Here is a 9,080-nt window from a genome sequence, read left to right on the forward strand (position 1 = left end):
TAAAGAACATAGGCAGTAACTGAATATCCTCAGTGAATCCTTCAGGGTTAGTGAGAGTGTTTCTGCAGGAGACAACCAGCCATCTGATGCTTTGGCTGGGGCTACTCGCCTTGTCCTTCAGCCCTTCTGATTGACTGACTCATCCCAATAATATATGTGCACCTGCCTAACTCTCCAACCACAGGCGACAGGGCTTTGTCAGGACCACGTGATCTCACTTGCCCTGCAGGTTTCTCTGCACCATCCCATGCAAGGACATCAATATTTGTGATTACATGTGAAATACAAGAGGGAACCACTGGGTTGGTCCCCGTACTCCCCTCTTCTCCATTCTCATGACACCGTGTCTTCAAAAATACCTACTAGCTATGTGATTGGGGTACACCACACTGGAAGTAGGTAAATATGCTTTTTAAAATAGCAATTTTTTTTCTTTACTTAGAAATCATTTGGATTCAAATTTGTGTCCAAACAAAATTAGAAACAAGCAGGGTGGGGCGAAAGATAGGTTTACAGTTCCCATGGAAAATAATACAATAATCAATAAGTAGTAATACAAGGATACATCTGTGTTTCGAGTATGTACATCTCTAAACCTACTTTTACCCCATCCTGTATTTATTTCAAGGACCTCTGGGGTCAGTGGCAAATAACTAAAATGAAAGTCAGGGGTATTAGGTCTGGAGATTTTGCATATTTTTACACTCAAAGTCTCATTTGTCTTCAAAGTATCCCTGACAGACAGGTGCAAGAGGCACTCTTCGTTCGTTCATTCATTCATTTGTTCATTCATTCATATATTTTTCAATCCTCACCTGAGGACATGCTGATTGATTTTAGAGAGGAAAGGGGAGAGAGGGAGAGAAAAAGAGGGAGGGAGAGAGGAGAGGAGAGGAGAGGAGAGGAGAGGAGAGGAGAGGAGAGGAGAGGAGAGGAGAGGAGAGGAGAGGAGAGGAGAGGAGAGGAGAGGAGGGGAGGGGAGGGGAGGAGAGGAGAGGGAAATATCCATGTGAGAGAGAAACATGGATCTGTTGCTTTCCATATGGCTCCCCACGGGGACTGAACCTGCAACCCTTTTGGTACATGGGACAATGCTCCAATCAAAATGAGCCATTGGCCAGTGTACTTAGTGGTTAGTTAGAGTGTCATCCTGTGCATGGAAGGGTCCCGATTTGATTATAGATCAGGGCACATACCTAGGTTTCAGGTTCAGTCCCCTATGGTGGCATGTATGGGAGGCAACCAATCAATGTTTCTCTCTCACATCGATGTTTCTCTCTCTCCATCTCTCTAGAATCAATGAAAAACAAACAAACAAGCAAGCAAACATATCCCCGGGTGAGGATTATTAAAAAAAGTGAGATAACTAAATTTGAGATGTTTCCCGACACCCTAAAATAAGGCAGGCATGTGCCTCTTGATTTAAAGCCCACTTCCTTCCTGCTACATTACTTTCAGTTAAGCTATTTGTTGCTTGATTATAAAATAGTGAAAATGGCCAAGGTTTATTGAGCACCTAGTACATACTCTGTAGTTTCCATGTGCTTTCCTCTGGACCTCATTAATATATATATATATATATATTTGATTTCAGAGAGGAAGGAAGAGGGAAAGAGAGAGAGAAACATCAACAATGACAGATAATCATTGATTGGCTGCCTCCTTCATGCCCCCCGCTGGGGATCAAGCCCGCAAACCAGGCATGTGCCCTTGACCAGAATTGAACCTGGGACTCTTTAGTCCACAGACTGACTCTCTATCCACTGAGCCAAATGAGGCTAGGGCTGGACCTCATTTTTGGTGTCATCATTAACGTCGTTATGTAACCTGAGAGATTGTGACAACAAACTAACAAATATGTTAAATATAAGAATTGTATGAGGTTGTATTACTGAATTTGAACTATATTAAAAGATTAAAAATAAAATCTAACATAACCCCTAGATTTTTTTCTCTAAATATAGATGGAAGTTGTTTCAATAACTCCACTTGGTACCCCTATTGAGTAAACAATTCACCAACTATCAAGATTTATATTTATTGTTAGAACCATAGTAAACTTTTTCTCACATAAATTTTATAGATTTAATTCAAATGAAGCCTGCAACCGGGCCATGTGCCCTTGGCCGGAATCATACCAGCAACCTCCTGGTGCATAGTAGGATGCCCACCACATGAGCAACCCTGGCCAGGGCTTATAGACTAATATTCTTTAGGTATGCATATTCAAGAATCATTTTTGATACTCTTAAAGATAGTCCTCTCAACTTTACATGTAATTTCATTTACATTATATTTGATTGCTACAGATCCTTTAGTTTTATCAGCATGGCTTCTCTACTTGATCCATATAAGTGACTAATACTGAATCAGAACCTAGAAAATTCCATCTTAGTCCTGCATATAAATATAATACTCATCTGTAAATATAGGGTCACTGTAATATTAGCCATATTCTGTGGCACCTTTAATACCACTCAATCTGATATCTTATGTGTGTTTTAAAACTGATGAAGGTAAGGAGGAAATACGGTTTCTTCAATGATGGGTCAGAACAAAGTGTTAAAATAAAAAGTCAAAAATGTTACCTTTCTTCTGGGAATTATTATAATATCAGTCAGAGAAAACATGTTAATAAAAACACCACTAATTCACTGGAGGGAATAGAAATCCCAACATACAGGTACCAAAACACAAGAATCAACTACTTGGTGATGGAAGCCATGGAAGCAGTTGATAGGAAATATACACAATAGACCTTAAGTTCTGCCACTCAGACATAGCAAATCATCTGCCTTTAATAACAGAACAGATTCCCACTGGATGTGTCCTCCCTTGTTAAAAAATGATGAAAGCTAATCACTTCTGCCCTCTGTGAACACACATGAGACAAAGCATTAGAAAAATACACACTTGAGGAGAAAAAAATCAAATGCCATACAACTCTCTCTCCTTCTCTCCTCTCTCTCTCTCTCTCTCTCTCTCTCTCTCACACTCACACACACACACACACACACACACACACCCCTGCATAAACTTCACAAGGTATTGCAACCTCATTCATTAATATTTTCAAGGGACCAAATAAGATCTGGAGAAGACTGGAGGTGCTGACTTTTCCACACAGGATATCAGTGACACTGCTGAATTAAAATCAGATTAGAGAAGCTGGTGTGAAGACAGGAAGTTGTAGGAAAGAATTTTAAAATAATGCCACAAGTACAAAAGAATCTGCATGAAAATACCAACATGATATATTGTCGAATACAGAAGTAATGGTGACTCATATCAAAGACTTACATGATTCACCTTTACTTCTGTTTCAGTAACTGATTAATATTAATTAAACACAATCAAATTCCAAAAATGGGATCTATGAGGAAGTGTATTCACATATCTATTTTAGCTCTAGCTGTACTGAAACCATTGAAGCAGTTTATCTGAATCCTAAATCCATAATCTTGCTGTCATACATCATTACCTCTTTGAATCTCTTGGTAGTTTTCGTGGCATGCCATGGAATCCAAAAGCGGAGCTGGAAAGTGAAAGCTTGCCTGATCACTCCAGAATCACCATTGTCAAAATGGATTCTTCTGAGCAAGATTATTAGAGCTCTTGCTTCTAAAATAGCCATCCCACTAAGATCCCTCAAAAGCTTCATTTACAAGGAAGTGATTAATTTATTAAAATGTTGATAAAACAGCAGTCACTGAGAGAAAGGCTGGTGAAAATTTTATGATCTGGTAAAAGTCTCTGCAGGCTGGTGATTGTACTACCCTAGCTGACACAGATTATGTCAGCTTTGCAGATGGTGCTAAAAAAAAATAACCCTATGTCTCTATGAGATCAAAACATCAAGACTGAATTTAACCCAGATGCTTGGCACCGTATAGACACAACCTATGTCATTTCTTCCATTTTCTGTTGGAGGCAGCCGAGGAAGGGTGTGACAACACACAGTTGTTAAAGGAATAATATTTCTAGACAAGCTTGCATTGATGCTTTAGGTGTTTTTATTTTCTCTCTCCTCTGTTTAAATTCTTAAAATGCACCAGACCTCATGCGTTTCAGACAGACATACTCTGTTAGGAGTTGAAGGAAGATTTGCACATTTCCTCTCTGACATGTGGACAAGCAGACGCTCAATCCTGGGGCTTCGACTGCTCACTGGCTTTCTTTGTCTTCATTCACACATAAGACCTTGCCAATTTCCCACTGAAAATGCCACTGCAGATCCTGAAAAGTTTTTGGATAGAGACTCATGGCTTTCAATCTCCTTGACAGAAAGAAAACGTAGACAGTCTTACTTAAAAAAAAAAAAAAGACCGAAGGCAGGGCTCGTCATCACAGGTACAAGCAGCAGGAACACACTTAGGGATAATGGGTTAAGTGTGACTGAATCAGAAACATACCGATTTGGCAGTCATCTCATTCACAAAATGTTGGAGTGGTTGTAGGTGATGCCAAGTTAAACAGGATGATGGACTCAACACAATACATGTTTGCAACACTAACAGGTCGTCAGTTAGAGGCCACCCACTTCCAGGTGGCGGGAAGCAAGGGCAGCTGCCCCATTTCTGGAGAGTCAGAGGGTCTTCCTACTCACATGGTCAGCTCTCCGAGGCTGTGGCAAAGTGAAAGCGGGCTTGCTTGTCCTTGGAGATTCATGATCCATGAGGAAAAGCAGCATTTTCCCCTGCACCAGAGACTGGAGAGCTGAGGTCTCCTCCACCCCCCTCTCTCTTGGCTTCTAATTTACTTGGGGTAAGCAAAGGGGTAGGTGAGTACGTCTACTTTGCAGGGTAATTAATGGCTGTGGCTATAAATGGCAGAATGTTGGGAGGAATAGTAACGAGGCAGCCAGACTTTTTAAAGCCATTTTACTTGTATGGTGCTTTCATCCAGAACCCAGATATTTTATGGAGCCTCTTTCTAAGCCCCTTTCTGGCTACAGCTGTGCATGGTGGGCTGCTTTCTGCCAAGACCAGGCATCTCCCAGTGTGATGTGATGACTTTCTGACTCTTGGTGTCTTCACACTGAGGGTCCCCTGTTTTCAAATGCCAGGGCAGACCTAGTGCCCAGGCAGTAGGCAATGGCGTCATGGAGAGAGCATTTGAAGGCCCTCCAGTATTGCAGTTCAAAAAGATCTCATATGTAAAACCTCACCTAATTAGTTCATTCTAATGTAGTAACTAATACTATAGTGAATACTATGATAATAGTTAATCCTAATAAGTTCATTCTGATGTAGTAACTAATACTATAGTGAATACTATGATAATAGTTAATCCTAATTAGTTCATTCTAATGTAGTAACTAATACTATAGTGAATGCTATGTGCCAGGCATGCTTCTAAGCACTGCACATATATTAACTTGTTTAATCTTTATAGAAACCCATGCCATGTTACAGGAGAGGAAATTGAGGCACAGAGAGGTTAGGTTACCCATCCTAGGTCACTCAGCAGGCAAGCAGCAAAGGCATGCTTCAAGCCCAGGCAATCTGGCTCCAGAGTATGTAGTACTTTCTGTTTATAATTTCTGGCTTAGTACTGAGCTGGATACAGATGCAGAAGAACTAGGAGGTATATGTATGAAACAGTAGGACCGATTTTTTAAACAGAATGACCAGTCATTATATTTAAAATTAGAACCATCTCCTTCCCATTAGTCACCTTTGGAAGAAATACCCTTAGAATAATGAAGTGTCACGATTTAAAACATGTGTCACTACCCCCCCCCCCCACTGTTGTCATCACAGCTGGTTTATAAATAACACACAAAAAATCAGCGCCCCCATTTTAGTGTCTCACTTTATTCCTCACTAGAAACTAACGCCCTTCTCAATCATACAGCAATTTCTAAGTCCAGACTCCAAATGACTCGTGGCCATTTCCAAAACCCAAATCCACCTTCAAAAGTCAAAGATTTGTCATCTTAGGGAATATTCCAGCAACCTGTTGGGCGGGCCACAGATTCTTAGGGCAGGTCCCTAGATAGTTTTGAGCCCTGGCAACCTGCTTGCAGTGAGAGGATACTATAACACAGTGACTGTTTGGGAGGTGAGAGCTCTCACTTGGGTGTCAAACTTCATGTATCTTTATGAGACAAATCATTTCTTCAGCTTTACAGTCAAATATGATCTAAAGGTGTTTCACCAGAGCCTTTGCACTGTCACTGGGGAGGAAATCTTAGACATAAGATAGTAATCATGGAACAATAGATGGCAGATTAACAGTCAAGGGCCAACATACATGACATAAACAAAAAGTACCATGGGATGTCATGATGATGAAAAAGAATGTAGGAAGCAACCAGTAAGTCAGGAAGGCTTCATGGAAAAGGTGGCCCTGGATTTTAGTGTTAAGTGAAGAGGAGGATTTGGACATTGTTTTAATCATTGTGCTAAGAACTAGTCACATGGTGAATGAATGATAAATATTTGTCTAACTCTTAATTCCGGACCTTCCCATGTTTGCTGAAACATTGAGACAGAGATGTTTAACTTCCATCTCTAACCAGTCTGAAAACTATGCTAAGCTTCTCCTCACTGCTGTAGGAAGAGCAGAATAAAAAGCCAAATAATCCCAAGAAAGGAAAACAAAGTTCTTAGAAGGTGATTAGGGAAGTGTTTGTGTCCTTGCTCTTTAGAATGTGAACCATACAAAGGAGAGACAGAACTTACAGGTGTTCTTTACAATCTGTGTTGTGCTTGAAAATATTTGGTAGAGTTGTTCCTCTAAAAGGTGCTAGGAAATGCCAAAGGCAACTCTGTAAATACCAAATACTAAAGAAGTTAAATATGCAAGGATGAGAAGGACTGCTTCCTTCTAGAGACAGACCTTAATTATTCAGGTCTGACAAGACACAAGTTAATTCATAGCAATAGTGGCATAATTCTGTTAACTATTAATTTCCAGGTTGACATCAATAACAAAATTCAGAGAAATCTTTTACAATGATCCAGTCATGCACCAGCAGATTGAATACCAGTGACCACATTGGTCACTCCAAAGTGTAAACATCCTTGAGCTTAAGTTGGTCAAACAGCCTGAAGAATTAATCGACTGGGTTTTAAGGAACTTTAAATTTCTCCTTATTTCTTCAGATAAGACTTTTTGTATATAATCAGATTTGATAATAAAATATATTGGGGCTATTTTATCATAAAGTTTCTCTCTTGCTTTTTCTTCCTTCTTCCCATTCTTTTCTTCATCTTTCCTTCTCTCTTTTTCTCCCCTTTTCCCTCCTTCCCTTCCTCCCCTTCTTCCTCCCCTTTTCCCTCCCTTCCTCCCTGCCTTCCTTTCTCCTTCTCTCCCTTCCTTTCAGGACACCTCCAAGAAGGCACAAATGATAAAAGATCATTAATTAGGATATAGGATATAACTAATCCACTGGCACTAAGACAAGTTTCATCTTAATAGAATTTTACCGGTTGGACCAAGTTGAAAGCAATCTTAAGATTCATAAATAACCATTTAATCTGATGAGTTGCCATGAGGTGACCACAAAAAGGGTGGATGAAAGAACTGTTTAAAGAAACACTATGTCAGTATGGCATCCTTTTTGCTGCTGGCACACAGAGCACATGTACCAGCCCAAAATAAAACAGTCAAGTATAAAACGCTCCAAAATAAGGGGCATGTTAAGAAGTAAAACTCTGCTTATAATTGTAACCAAAAACTATTCATTAAATTCCTATTCTGTAAGGGTTAATAATGAAGGGATAGGAAGACTGCAGAGCTGTCCTTCAAGTTTCTTGTAATACAACTGGATGAATAATGTATGAAGCCATCTTAACATGAGACTAGTTAATATACAACAGTTGAAATGCTAACTAGAATGAATAGTCCTCACAGAATTGAAAAAAACTAGGCAAGGATCACTCATTAAATGCCATCCTTGGGTAGGCACCACAAAGATGTAAGGCAGAAAAAGAAATTTATGTCAAGTGTTTATTAATCACCAATTTTGCTTTAGGGTACCAGGCATTATTAACATTGTCAACAACAGTGCACCCTGTTAGCCTCTGGGGAAACAAAAGCTTCCTATGCGTTTGGAGATAAATGCTTGGCTGTACTAGGTGTGTTCATTCATCTCATCCTTTTCTGCCTTCTCTCCTCTTAAAAGCTAGCAAAGGTTGATGGTTTCCCCTCTCTAGTTATTTCCTCTGGCATGGAAATCAAGAGTGAGAAGTTATAGTGTGGTGAAGGCCTGGGGAGGTGGGCGGGTGTGGGCTAGAAGGGGTCAATGGAGAAAAAAAGGGGACATCTGTAATATTTTCAACAATAAAGATAAATTTATAAAAAGAGTGTGAAGTTGTTTGAGCAGCTCAACCTGCTTCACACGGATGTCCTTTAGTGTGATTGTCTCCTGCTTTAACCCCTGGTGAGACTTGTCTGCAATCATTTTGAACCACTGTCACTTCCCTGTCAAACACTGCTATACTCTGAAGCTTGGGCTGAGAATCAGGGCAGTATCCAAGGGCAGCACATGGGAAGCATGGATCCTGAACTTCAGCTGGGATGTGTGTACTCTGCAGATAGCTAACGCAGCTCCTCTTTCATAGAAACAGAATTGCAAGCCAGCATTAGAAACCTGTACGCTTAGGAGCTAGGTTAGTTCAACATGTCAATCTGGTATGGGGACTGTCAGTAAGACCAGGACTGCAAGTATCAGAGAAGCCAAAATGCTGAGAGATTCAGATGTAACACCTACTATCTCCTCACCTATGACTCCGGTAGCAATTGCTTAAGGAAATTGGAGTCGTTAGCAGAATGGAAACACTCGTAGTTCAACTATTGAGAAAGAAATTGAGAATGTTAGAGTGGGCATTTTGGAGATTCTGTTATTTCCACCGAAACAAAGAAATGTCTGGGAGAGTGCAGATCTCTGTGAGCGGCACACACAGATATTTGAAGTTGGCAATAAAAAGTCAGGATGATAGATGAAATGAAGAGATAATTCTTGCCCAGAGACTTCTGGCTAAAGACTTCACCAACACCCAACTTAAATTATAATTACACTGAGCATGCATATCAATCATAATTCACTAAACAATTATTTTTATTGTTGCTTT

The sequence above is a fragment of the Myotis myotis genome, unplaced genomic scaffold (genome assembly GCF_014108235.1).
Source record: "Myotis myotis isolate mMyoMyo1 unplaced genomic scaffold, mMyoMyo1.p scaffold_m19_p_16, whole genome shotgun sequence".
Lineage (NCBI taxonomy): Eukaryota > Metazoa > Chordata > Mammalia > Chiroptera > Vespertilionidae > Myotis > Myotis myotis.